This window comes from Dendrobates tinctorius, unplaced genomic scaffold, assembly GCF_039654945.1.
Source record: "Dendrobates tinctorius isolate UK_male_01 unplaced genomic scaffold, ASM3965494v1 ptg000230l, whole genome shotgun sequence".
NCBI classification, from domain to species: domain Eukaryota; kingdom Metazoa; phylum Chordata; class Amphibia; order Anura; family Dendrobatidae; genus Dendrobates; species Dendrobates tinctorius.
The window spans coordinates 6369504-6383039 of record NW_027361897.1 but is presented as its reverse complement, the minus strand read 5'-3'; positions in this window follow the sequence as shown (position 1 = coordinate 6383039).

Here is a 13536-nt window from a genome sequence, read left to right as displayed (position 1 = left end):
TGAACCTGCCTGTTGCCTGAACTTAAGACTTCCGCTGCCGGCAGAAATTTAACTTTATCCCTCCCGGCAGCATTCAGGTTTCAGACATGGGGGGCGGCGGTGGTGCGAGTTCTGTCTTTGCTCTGTGTATAAAAGAGAGCAGTGGCTGTAATTGTTAGGTGTCTGGTTTCTGTAGCTGCAAAGCAGAGAGCCCGAGCCTTGCATTCGGCAGTCTCCCATTCCTCTCCGGCCGCAGAGGAGGCTACTCAGCAGACTTGTCGATTCAGGCGCTCTGCTCAGACCAGCTCTGTAGGTTTGGCTGCTGCTGCTGCTGCCACCTCTGGTCCAGCTATAGCAAAGCATGCTGGTCAGCAGCGAGCTACTCCAGGGACTAAGTCTTCCTTTTGTTCCACTGAGCATGCTCTTGGGACGATCTCTCATTGGAGATTGGAGGTCACATGCTCAGGTCCTTCTCCAGCTCGGATTGGACCATCAGGAAGGTCCCGGAAGGACGCTGCTATAAAAGAGCCGCATGACCGCACAGCCATGCGCTAGTATAGACTCTGATGGCTTATGGTGTGTGTGATGATGGATGCATGTACAGTTGTGACCAAAAGTATTGTCACCCCTGCAATTCTGTCAGATAATACTCAGTTTCTTCCTGAAAATGATTGCAAACACAAATTCTTTGGTATTATTATCTTCATTTAATTTGTCTTAAATGAAAAAACACAAAAGAGAATGAAGCAAAAAGCAAAACATTGATCATTTCACACAAAACTCCAAAAATGGGCCAGACAAAAGTATTGGCACCCTCAGCCTAATACTTGGTTGCACAACCTTTAGTCAAAATAACTGCGACCAACTGCTTCCGGTAACCATCAATGAGTTTCTTACAATACTCTGCTGGAATTTTAGACCATTCTTCTTTGGCAAACTGCTCCAGGTCCCTGATATTAGAAGGGTGCCTTCTCCAAACTGCCATTTTTAGATCTCTCCACAGGTGTTCTATGGGATTCAGGTCTGGACTCATTGCTGGCCACCTTAGAAGTCTCCAGTGCTTTCTCTCAAACCATTTTCTAGTGCTTTTTGAAGTGTGCTTTGGGTCATTGTCCTGCTGGGAGACCCAGCTTTCTCACACTGGGCCCTACATTATGCTGCAAAATTTGTTGGTAGTCTTTAGACTTCATAATGCCATGCACATGGTCAAGCTGTCCAGTGCCAGAGGCAGCAAAGCAACCCCAAAACATCAGGGAACCTCCGCCATGTTTGACTGTAGGGACTGTGTTCTTTGAATGCCTCTTTTTTTCTCCTGTAAATTCTATGTTGATGCCTTTGCCCAAAAAGCTCTACTTTAGTCTCATCTGACCAGAGAACATTCTTCCAAAATGTTTTAGGCTTTTTCAGGTAAGTTTTGGCAAACTCCAGCCTGGCTTTATGTCTCGGGGTAAGAAGTGGGGTCTTCCTGGGTCTCCTACCATACAGTTCCTTTTCATTCAGACGCCGACGGATAGTATGGGTTGACACTGTTGTACCCTCGGACTGCAAGGCAGCTTGAATTTGTTTGGATGTTAGTCGAGGTTCTTTATCCAACATCCGCACAATCTTGCGTTGAAATCTCTTGTCAATTTTTCTTTTCCGTCCACATCTAGGGAGGTTAGCCACAGTGCCATGGGCTTTAAACTTCTTGATGACACTGCGCACGGTAGACACAGGAACATTCAGGTCTTTGGAGATGGACTTATAGCCTTGAGATTGCTCATGCTTCCTCACAATTTGGTTTCTCAAGTCCTCAGACAGTTCTTTGGTCGTCTTTCTTTTCTCCATGCTCAATGTGGTACACACAAGGACACAGGACAGAGGTTGAGTCAACTTTAATCCATGTCAACTGGCTGCAAGTGGGATTTAGTTATTTCCAACACCTGTTAGGTGCCACAGGTAAGTTACAGGTGCTGTTAATTACACAAATTAGAGAAGCATCACATGATTTTTCGAACAGTGCCAATACTTTTGTCCACCCTCTTTTTTATGTTTGGTGTGGAATTATATCCAATTTAGCTTTAGGACAATTCTTTTTGTGTTTTTTCATTTAAGACAAATTAAATGAAGATAATAATACCAAAGAATTTGTGTTTGCAATCATTTTCAGGAAGAAACTGAGTATTATCTGACAGAATTGCAGGGGTGTCAATACTTTTGGCCACAACTGTATCTGGTGACTGACTCATTATGAAACCCCTACCCTTGGTTGTGACTATAGTTAGGGCTTAGAGGTTAGAGTCAGCGCCTGTCAGTGGCTAAGCTATATGCCACAGTACATCCCAGTCCTCTGCACTGTCTAGCGTCGACTGTGCCTTCCTGCTCAGGGCACTGTCATACCGCACCAGGTAGCAGTAACCGCCAGTGCGACGCCATGCGCACCTCTAGCGCTTTCCTCCCCACCCAGGGTGATTAGTGGCGTCCGCCGAAGCGTTACTGTGCGCACTTGGCGTATATATATATATATATAATATATTTATATCTTTTGCTGGCACCACAGCCGTGGCGCCGAGCGCTGATGGTCTAGAGGAGCTCTAGTCCTGTGCCTCTAGGACAGAGCTCTGTGACCGCTAATTAGCGCTCACTCAGCCAAGCTCTGAGTACAAACAGGCTACGGCATTTATTATTTGGCGGTCGTACGGCTCTGTGAGGTAACAAAGTCCGCCTCTGTACACACTGGTGAGGTTAACCCCGTGTGTCCCTTTATTATACCGCCATATCACGTCCGCCATTACTGAGCAGCAGTTAACACCTCTGCACGTTGAACCCCGGGCTGTGAACGCACCTAAATACCATCTTTATTATTTGGTGCGTTCCGCCAGCCCCTAACATTATACTAGTGTCAGGGTCTGGCTAGTAATGGCGGACTAACAGCGACTGTTGCAGTACATGCGGCAGCTGCAGGGCAGGTTGGAGGCTCTCGAGCGTTCAGCCTCAGCTGCGATTGTTACTGCGGTCACCTCAGGCAGCCACGGAGTCTGTCTCCTGTGTGACCACTGCCATCCCTGTCCCGACTTTGTTCTGCCTCCCGCTGCCCGTGAAGTTCTCGGGTGATAGTGTTTCTTGTAGGGGTTTCGTGAGCCAGTGGTCTATACATCTGGAGCTGCTGGCAGCACGATTCCCCTCCGAGCGGGCTAAGGTGGGATTTATTATTTCCCTCCTGTCGAGCAGGTCTTTGGAGTGGGCCACACCGCTGTGGGAGCATGGTGATCACGTGCAGAGTGCCTCGCAGTTCTTGGGCACTCTGAATCAGGTCTTCCTGGGACCGCGAGTCACCAATGACACCGCACTCCGGCTGCTGGCATTGTCACAGGGCTCGTCCATGGTCAGTCACTTTGCCATCCAGTTCCGGACGCTGGCCTCGGAGTTAGAGTGGCCAGATAAGGTCCTCATTCCGGCATTCTGGAGAGGTTTGGCTGACCATGTGAAGGACGCTTTGGCCACCGGGGAGATTCCCGCTACACTGGAGGAGCTTATGACCGTCTCCACCCATATAGACCGTCGCTTTGCCGAGCGAAGGTTGGAGCAGTCCCAGTGTAGGCAGAGGTTTAGGTTGGAACCCAGTTTTTCTAAACCTCTGGAACCTCCCGATCGGGCGTCCAAGCGTCAGGGGGCTTCCCGTGAGGGATCCAGGCCCCGGTCCGCTCGAGCCCCTGTGATCTGTCATGGTTGCCAGCAGTCCAGTCACCTTGCCAACCGGTGCCCACAGTGGCTGGGAAAACGCTCGCGCCTAGTGGCTGTAGGAGGCGGCTTACTAGAATCTGCGGCGTTTTCCTCCAAGTTGTCCTTTAAGGGGACACTTGAGTTTGGTTCTTCCACTCTGGCGGTGGAGGTTTGCGTGGATTCCGGAGCGGAGGGCAACTTTGTCATCTGCCTTCGCTCAACTGCATGCAATACCACTGGTTATGATGTCTAAGCCAGTCACCGTCAGAGTAGTGATCGGCGCGACTCTGCCCTCAAAGATTACCCACCAAACCACTCCACTGATACTCTCGGTGTCTCCATCTCATCAAGGCATGATTTACCTCCTTATCTTGCCCGAGGGTATCGACCAGGTCCTTCTAGGGGTCCCCTGGTTGCGGTATCACACTCCCCATATAGAGTGTTTCTCGGGGAGAATTCTTGGTAGGAGTAAGTCATGTGAGGGTAGATGTCTGAGGGAGTGCATCCAGGTTGCCTCCACCGAGGTCCCAGCAGATCTTTCCTCACTCCCCAAACACTATCGACAGTATGCGGACGTGTTCTCCGAAAAGGCGGCGGAGACACTTCTACCGCATTGACCCTATGACTGTACTATTGACTTCTTGCGTGGTGCTGAGCCTCCCCGGGGTTGGGTCTACCCCTTATCTCTCCCGGAGACAGAGGCCATGTCTCAATGCATCAGGGAGAATCTGGCAAGAGGATTCATTAGGAAGTCAGTGTCACCAGCGGGGGTGGGATTCTTCATCCAGAAGAAGAATGGAGAACTGCGTCCCTGCATCGATTACAGGGGTCTTAACGCTATTACCGATAAGAACAAGTATCCTCTGTCCCTGATATCGGAACTGTTCGATAGACTACGGGGAGCGAGAGTGTTTAATAAACTTGATCTGCGGGAGGCTTACAACCTGATTCGCATCCGTGAAGGGGACGAATGGAAGACGGCCTTTAACATCAGGGACGGGCACTATGAATACCTGGTGATTCCCTTCGGGCTCTGTAATGCTCCGGTCGTCTTCCAAGACTTTGTGAACGACATCTTCCGGGGTATGCTCACCTCCTCAGTTGTAGTCTAGCTGGATGATATCCTCATCTACTCTCCAGATATTGACTCCCACCGGAGAGATGTTTGCAAAGTTTTCGACCTCCTACGGGCAAACTCCCTCTATGCCAAGCTGGAGAAGTGTGTGTTTGAGCAGGATTCCTTGCCTTTCCTGGGCTATATCATCTCTGCCCAGGGATTGGTCATGGATCCTGCCAAACTACAGGCGGTGATGGATTGGCAGGAGTCCCATTCGCTCAAAGCGGTGCAGCGCTTTATGGGGTTCATAAATCATTATCGCCAATTCATTCCCCTTCTCAACTTTGGTAACCCCCTTGGTTGCCCTCACCAAGAAGGGTGCAAATCCCAAGGTGTGGTCAGAACCTGTCTCCAAGGCTTTCTCCATTAAGACCCATTTCGCTGGCGCTCCCATTCTACATCGCCCCGATGTAGATAAACCCTGCATTCTGGAGATGGATGCCTCTTCCGTCGGTGCTGGAGCGGTCCTGTTCCAGAAGGACTCACAAGGTCGGTAGCATCCATGCTTCTTCTCTAAGAACTTCACACCAGCGGAGAGGAATTATTCCATCGGGGACAGGGAGTTGCTAGCGAAGAAGTTGGCCTTCTCGGAGTGGAGACACCTCCTGGAGGGGGCTCACCACCCTTTCCAGGTTTTCACTGACCACAAGAACCTGGTGTATTTGCAGACGACCCAGCGGCGAAATTCTCGCCAGGCCAGATGGTCCTTGTTCTTCTCCCGGTTCCATTTCACCCTCCATTTCCTATCCGGTGAGAACGTCAGGGCCGATGCTCTCTCCCACTCCGTGGTGTCATCGGAGGAGAAGCCTCGGCTGATCGTCCCATCCGGGAGCCTGAGGACCGTGGCTCCGGTCGCACTTGAGTCGGTACCTCCAGGCAAGACATTTGTCCCTGCCCATCTGCGACCGGAGGTCCTCTCTTGGGCTCATTCATCCAGGGTGGGTGGACATTTCGGGACAAAACAGACCTGAGCTTCTGGCGAGGACGTACTGGTGGCCGCATATGGCCCGTGACGTCAGGGACTATATTCAGGCATGCGTCTCTTGTGCCCAGAATAGGTCCTCTCGGCAGCGGCCCGCTGGGCTACTTTACCCTCTGCCGATAGCGGACAGACCCTGGGAGATGGTCGGTATGGACTTGGTAGTGGGACTGCCCAAGTCCAGTGGCAGTGCGATCATTTGGGTTGTCACCAACCACTTCTCCAAGATGGAGCACCTGGTACCTCTCTCCCAGTTACCTTCTGCATGGGGCCTGGCAGCGTTGTTTATTAAGCACGTTTTCCACCTGCACGGCATGCCGGATAAGATTGTCAGCGACCGGGGTCCTCAGTTTGTGTCTCAGTTCTGGAGAGAGCTCTGTACCCTGCTCAGCATTGAGCTAAATCTCTCCTCGGCCTATCATCCCGAGGCGAACGGGCTGGTAGAGAGAGCCAACCAAACCCTGGTCACATATCTACGACATTTTGTCTCGGCCAGGCAGGATGACTGGGCATCCTTGCTGCCGTGGGCGGAGTTCGCTTTGAACAATGCTGTGGCCGACTCCACCGGTCAGACCCCATTCCTCTTAAATTACGGCCAGCATCCGCGCATCCCTGTGCCCATGCCCGTGTCATCCACCGACTCTAGGGTGGCAGACTGGGCAGTGGAGGCACGTGACATTTGGGATCGCACTCAGGATGCTATCCGGGCCTCCTAGGGGAGAATGAAGATCTCCGCTGATGCACACCGGCGCACTGCTCCGACCTTTGCCCCTGGCGACTTAATGTGTCTCTCCGCCCGAAACATCAGGCTGCGGGTTGAGTCCGCTAAGTTTGCACCTCCTACATTGGCCCCTTCAAGGTCCTTGAGCAGATCAACCCTGTGGTTTATCGTCTGGCCCTTCCACCACACTTGGCTATCACTGACACCTTCCACGTGTCCCTCCTCAAGCCTGTTCAGATGTCCCGGTTCTCCGAGTCATCTGCTGGGACATCAGACCTGTCTTCGGATGAGTTTGAGGTCAATACCATCATGGGATGCAGGGTGGTGCGTGGTAAAAAGTTTTATTTGATGGACTAGAAGGGTCATGGTCCAGAGGCTCGGACCTGAGAGCCAGTGGAGAACATCCACGCTCCGCTTCTCATTGCGGCATTTGAGTGTAGCTAGGCTCAGAGAGGAAGGGGAACCTAGGAGGGGGGGTAATGTTAGGCATCGGGTTTCTGTAGCTGCACAGCACAGATCCCGAGCCTTGCATTCGGCAGTCTCCCATTCCTCTCTGGCCGCAGAAGCTGCTCAGCAGACTCGTCGATTCAGGCACTCTGCTCATACCAGCTCTGTAAGTTTGGTTGCTGCTGCCACCTCTGGTCCAGCTATAGCAACGCGTGCTGGTCAGCAGCGAGCTACTCCAGGGACTAAGTCCTCCTTTCGGTCCACTGAGCATGCTCTTGGGACGATCTCTCATTGGAGATCGGAGGTCACATACTCAGGTCCTTCTCCAGCTCAGATTGGACCGTCAGGAAGGTCCCGGAAGGATGCTGCTATAAAAGAGCCGCATGACCATGCGCTAGTATAGACTCTGATGGCTTATGGTGTGTATGATGATGGATGCATGCATCTGGTGACTGACTCATTATGAAACCGCTACCCTTCGTGGTGACTGTAGTTAGGGCTTAGAGGTTAGAGTCAGCGCCTGTCCGTGGCTAAGCTATATACCACAGTGCATCCCAGTCCTCTGCACTGTCTAGCGCCCGACTGTGCCTTCCTGCTCAGGGCACTGTCGTACCGCACCAGGTAGCAGTAACCGCCAGTGCGACGCCGTGCACACCTCTAGCTCTTTCCTCCCCACCCTGGGTGATTAGTGGCGTCCGCCGAAGCGGTACTGTGCGCACTTGGCGTGTTTATATATATATATCTTTTGCTGGCACCGCAGCCGTGGCGCCAAGCGCTGATGGTCTAGAGGAGCTCTAGTCCTGTGCCTCTAGGACAGAGCTCTGTGACTGCTAATTAGCGCTCACTCAGCCAAGCTCTGTGAGTACAAACAGGCTATGGCATTTATAATTTGGCGGTTGTGCGGCTCTGTGAGGTAACAGAGTCCGCCTCTGTACACACTGGGTGAGGATAACCCTGTGTGTCCCTTTATTATACCGCCATATCACCTCCGCCATTACCGAGCAGCAGTTAACACCTCTGCACAGTGGACCCCGGGCTGCGAACGCACCTAAATGCCATCTTTATTATTTGATGCGTTCCACCAGCCCCTAACAGTAACCATGCACCCGCCACTGATTGACAGCTGATCAGTCAGAGCCGATGGCGCAGGTACAGCCGCTGCTCTCTATACACAGAGTGGTGACTCAGCCTGCGTCGCCCCCCGTGACTGAAACCCAAACGCTGCTGGGAGCAATAAAGTTAATTTCCTTCTGTCAGTGGGGCTTCAAGTGCCGGTGTAGGACAGGTTCAGAATGCCATTAAACTGCAAATTAACCCCATATCTGTAGGTGAATAGCGTTTTTTTCATGTGACAGGTTCCCTTTAAGATGTCAAAAGTCTGTGAAATTTATGACTCAGTCATCTGAACTGTACCATCATTGTGAAAGAGTAACAGTTATAACAAAAAAAAAGTGTTCGTGAATCAGGTAAAAACAAGCAACTTTGTATTATATCTTATCAGAGAAATCAGTGTCTTTCTCCTCCTGGACTGATTTTTCACTCTCAATTCATGAATAAAATTTGTTTTCAGTAAATGCAGACTTACTCATTAATGAGAGAGGAGATAATAGTTGGTGCTCATAATGTTCTATGGAGAACTATAACTGACATTTCTGGAGAACTTGTAGCAGAATGCTATAGCGCTTACCAAATAAGCTGCAGCAGGAACCCGACTGGATCGTGGCGGCTGATCAGCTGTTCGGCTCCGCAGCAGCATGTGTCGCGGCTGGGTGACAATCACGACACATGAATGTAGAGCCTGTTTGTTGAGATCTCCATGCATGTGTTGTGCCTGTCACATAGCCACGACACATGCAGCTGCGACACCGAACAGCTGATCAGCCGGAGCACTCCATGTGTCCGGGTTCCCTCTGCAGCTTTTTGGTAAGCGCTATAGCTTGCCGAATAAGCACTGACAAGATCAGATTCGCTCATCGCTAATCCTGAATCACTTCCATCAGCTTTAAGAAATGGGGTTTCCACCATTGAGCTGCAAAACACAAACTTAAGAGCACGAGGTGCAATGGTGTTCACCGGAGGAGTGTAAAGCATCCTGCCCCCGGACTCTGAAGCAAAGAAAACACTTTTCTCTAACTTTCAGGGCAAGGATAGTGAAATATTCGTATTTTTTTGTAATTGGAGAAATCCATTTCCAGTTCTGCAAAGTGAGGTCAGTAAAGACCTGATGAGTTTAGTATGCAGAAACTCGAGTGACTAGGCAAAGCCTTGACCCCCGACTGCATCAACCATGTTTTCAAGAATTATAAGACAGAGAGCTTTTTCTCCAACCTCAGAGTCTGACCACACAAATGCTCTTTAGGTTAAATGGGCACAACGTTTTAGGATAGGTGCACACGTTTAGTAATTGGCAGCGCTCCTGACACAGCACATGTCCGTTGCTTCTAAAGCGCTACCGGCTATTGAACGCAGGTAATTCCGCCTGTGTTCATTGAGCCGTGCGGAATCACCGCATTGTATGGGTGAAATTTATCTTGCGTCCAACCCGCAGAATTTACTGACCATGTGCACCTGCCCTCCCAGACGCTCTCCAAAATCTTGATAAAAGGTTTATCAATCCAACAAAGCAAATTAAAAGCAAAAATAATTTTTTGTGCAGTCATTAAAATAGCATGAGCAAAAAAATTTCCTGACACGTTTTGAGTAGAGCAGGGCGGACCCTTGGATGTTCAGGTTTGGCCAAACAGTTAAAAAAAAAAAAAAAAAAAAAGTTTGAGTTCGGGTACCAGAACAGGACCCGAACCAGGACCCCATTCACTTGAATGGGGGGCCTGAATATCCAGTGTTTTGCACGCTGTCATGTGCATAACAGCATGGCAAACACTGATTCTGATCGGTGGTAAAATCATTACTGCCGGTCAGACAGCTGCGGTTCCCACGCTGTCAAATTACAGCGTCAGCCCGCAGCTGTGATCGGAGGTAAAAAGTTTACCTCCAGTCACTGACGTCGGTTGCTTCTAATAACAGTGAGAGCAGGTGGCTGCTGATCGGAGTGTTAATTAGCCAGCGCCTGTACTCTAAATAATTAAAAAACGGAGTTGGTTACCCTGTATTTTTGATAACCAGCCAGGCAAAACTGACAACTGGGGGCTGCAACCCTCAGCTGTCAGCATTAGCAAGGCTGGTGATCAAGAAAAGAGGGGTCCCCACGCTGATTGTTATTTAAATAATTTTTTAAAAATGACGTGGAGTCCTTATTTTTTGACAACCAGCCAAGCTAAAGCAAACAGCTGGAGGCTGGTATTTTCAGGCTGGTAAGGGGCCATGGATATGCCCCCAGCCTAAAAATAGCAGCCCCTAACTACCAAGAAATGGTGTCAATTCTAGAGCTTTGCCCGGCTCTTCCCACTTGCCCTATAGCGGTGGCAAGCGGGGTCCATATTTGTATTGTCTGGTGACATCAACCCCACTGCTTAGTAATGGAGAGGCATCAAGACACCTATCCATTACTTATCCTATAGTTATATGGTAAATAAAGACAGCCAGAATAAAGTCCGGGATTATGGTGTTACACATTTGAGTCTTGTAACAACCTTCAGCCAGTCTTGGCAGACGCTTCAAAGATTAATGAACAAATATTGATTTATTCTGATGAATGATCCAGTCGTCAAAAAGCTTATCCACCAAACCAAGGATTATTTATAGGCGCAGCCAAAATCTTAGAAACCTAGTGGCTCCTAGTAGTACTTCTCAAGCCTTAGAGGAAAAAGGGGGTAAACTAGATTGTAAGCTGGGTTGTTTCCGGTGTAATGCTCCAAAACGCCTATGCTGCCCTATTATGGTCAATGGGGCTAAATCTTTTTCATCTCGTACCACGGGAGAAACTTTTCCCATAAAATGTAATGTTTCCTGCAATTCGTCCTATGTTGTATACCTGATGGAATGTACGTGCGGCCTGCAATATGTCGGCCGCACGATACAGACCTTGCAGGCTAGGCTTAATAAACATAGACACAACATTAGGACAGGTTACCTTCTGTACAGTGTTTCTGAACATTTTTTATTTGAACATTTAAAAAACCCAAGTGAAATGAGGCTGACCATCACTGACCATATAGCCGAGTCCTGTTCATATAGAGAGATAGGAAACTCACTATCAAGGAAAATGACTGGATCTTTAAACTTGGTGCAATACCTCCAGAGGGGCTTAATTTATCATTGGAGAAAGTGATATAATAAATACGCATTCTGACTATTTTCATTTAGTTTCGTTTTATATTTTTAAATTTTATTGTTCTTATTTCACTTTTAACTATGATTCTTACTGTCTGGTAAAGTAGGGCTTAATGGGTTGTTGATCACTTCCTGTTCATTTGCTATATATAAGCCATTTGCCTGTAATGTTCCCCCAGCACCTGATGAAGGCGGTATTCAGCCGCCGAAACGCGTTGTGTAAATAAAGGTCTGTCTTTTTACATTAACCTTTTGCCCTCTTCTGTATGCCCAGCGCTCCGCCTGACCGCACTTTTCTTTTCCTTTAGCAACATAGGGTAAGGCAGGTTGCAATATTAACTATTATGTGATATATAATACGCCTTTATTTGGGTTTATCTTCTGAACATGCACTTTATTGTCCTCATAAATACTATTTGACATGTTATAAATGGTTGGACATCTGTTATGTTGGATGCTCCCGTTATTGCAAATGCACTTTACCGCTAAAATGTGAAATGTCCCATTTTTTTGCCTGCTAAATGGAAATATATTTATTTTCCTGCCTACATATATTGCTCTTTGCTATTTTGGCTTGCACTGTTAGGACATATATATCTTTCGACATATCTATAAATATACTACAGTTTTTCTTGTGACACGTTTCGCACAGATCTAGGATTTTGACTCATAACATTACGATGTTGTGGTCTGGTGTGTTTGCATAAGTTTAATATGCTTTTTAATTATTTTTTAATTTTTCTGGTTTGGCTTGTTGTTAATAAATATTTTTGTTTTACTTTGGTGTTCACTGTCATTTCGTACTGACATTTTCTTTACATATATTCGGCATTTATTGCATTATGTGACATGTAGATGCATATATTACTTTGAAGTGGTGCCCTCTTTCTTATTTGTTACTTAATTATTTAAAGCACAGGCGCCAGCTGATGAATACTCCCATCGGCTGCTGCCTGCTCTCACTGGTATTAGCGACAGCAGGCGTAGGCTGATGGGCGCAGTAGTCCCATAAGCCGACGTCAGTGACCGCAGGTTAACTTTTTACCTCTGACCACAGCTGCGGGCTCACGCGGTCATTTGACAGTGTGGGAACCGTGGCTGACAGGCGGTAATTTTACCATTGATCAGAAGCCGTGTTTGCCACCCTGTCATGCACAGTGGAAAGGATTGCCCAGGAGCCTGGCTCAACAACAAATATATACGGTATACGTATTGGATGAGGTTAGATGTATCCACAAACTTTTTTATATTACACTCCAAATAACTGGAAAAAGCCTTCCCAGAAGAATGGGTGCTGCAAAAAAACTCCATGGCCGTGGTTTTGGAGAGGGATGTGCAACATGCATAAAGGTGTGATGGTCAGGATAATACGCGATTGTGGCCATCTAGCAGATTCCACTGTGCTGTATAGGAAGGAGAATGGGTTTACAATGGAAAGGAATGCATATGGACCAACAGAGAAAAAAATGTAAGAAAACCCATGCTCAAGTAATCATCAGTTACATGGAAGACTGACTGCAGCCCTAAGAGATATTAAGGCTATGTTCACACATTGCGTTTTTGCTGAGTCTTTTTCCGCAGGAAAAACTTGCTCTCTTGGCAGTAAAGAAGCTGCTTACAAAAAAGCAGTTTTTGCTGAATTTTTGTTGTCTCTTGTGCATGTTGATAAAGTTTAGTGCCCCCCCCCAAAAAAAGCATGATTTACCTTCCATAAGTTTTTGCACCAAAAACTGATACCTGCGTTTTTGCACTCACCCATTGTTTCCCATGGGTGAAAAAACCGTGCAGATACGCTGAAAGAAGTGATATGCTGCAGCTTCAAAACCACCGCAATTTTCCAAAAAACAATGTGTGTCCACCAGATTTCAGAAATCTCATACTCTGTTGGTACTGTAAAACGTTGCTTAAAATTTGCATAAAAAAGCAAAAAGAACACAGCAAAAACGCAAAGTGTGATCATAACCTAAGATGGAAAATCTTGAGAAAACAAAAATCTCTCGCCTACGAAAGAGAATTTTATAGCAGTGGGGAGTTTTCATTTGCTGTTACCCCATATCCGGCCATATAACGGGCAGACGGAGCTATGTGCGGCGCAGAGGGGCGGTTGCTGGAAGCCAAAGTTTTCATCCAGCTCAACCTCACGACACAAACATCACAATATATTTTCTTGAGTCGTCTAAAACTTTATCTCAGCGCATTCATCTTTAAGTCTAAGCGTTCATGAATCATCATTTAATCTGCAGAGTCCTAGAACGTTGGTCTGGGAAATGTTACAGTAATCTCCACTGCATTTGCTGTAGTTAAATTGGAGCCATTAAGCCGCCTTTCCTGACCGAGGGTCTACGAAGGCTTAGTGCAAAC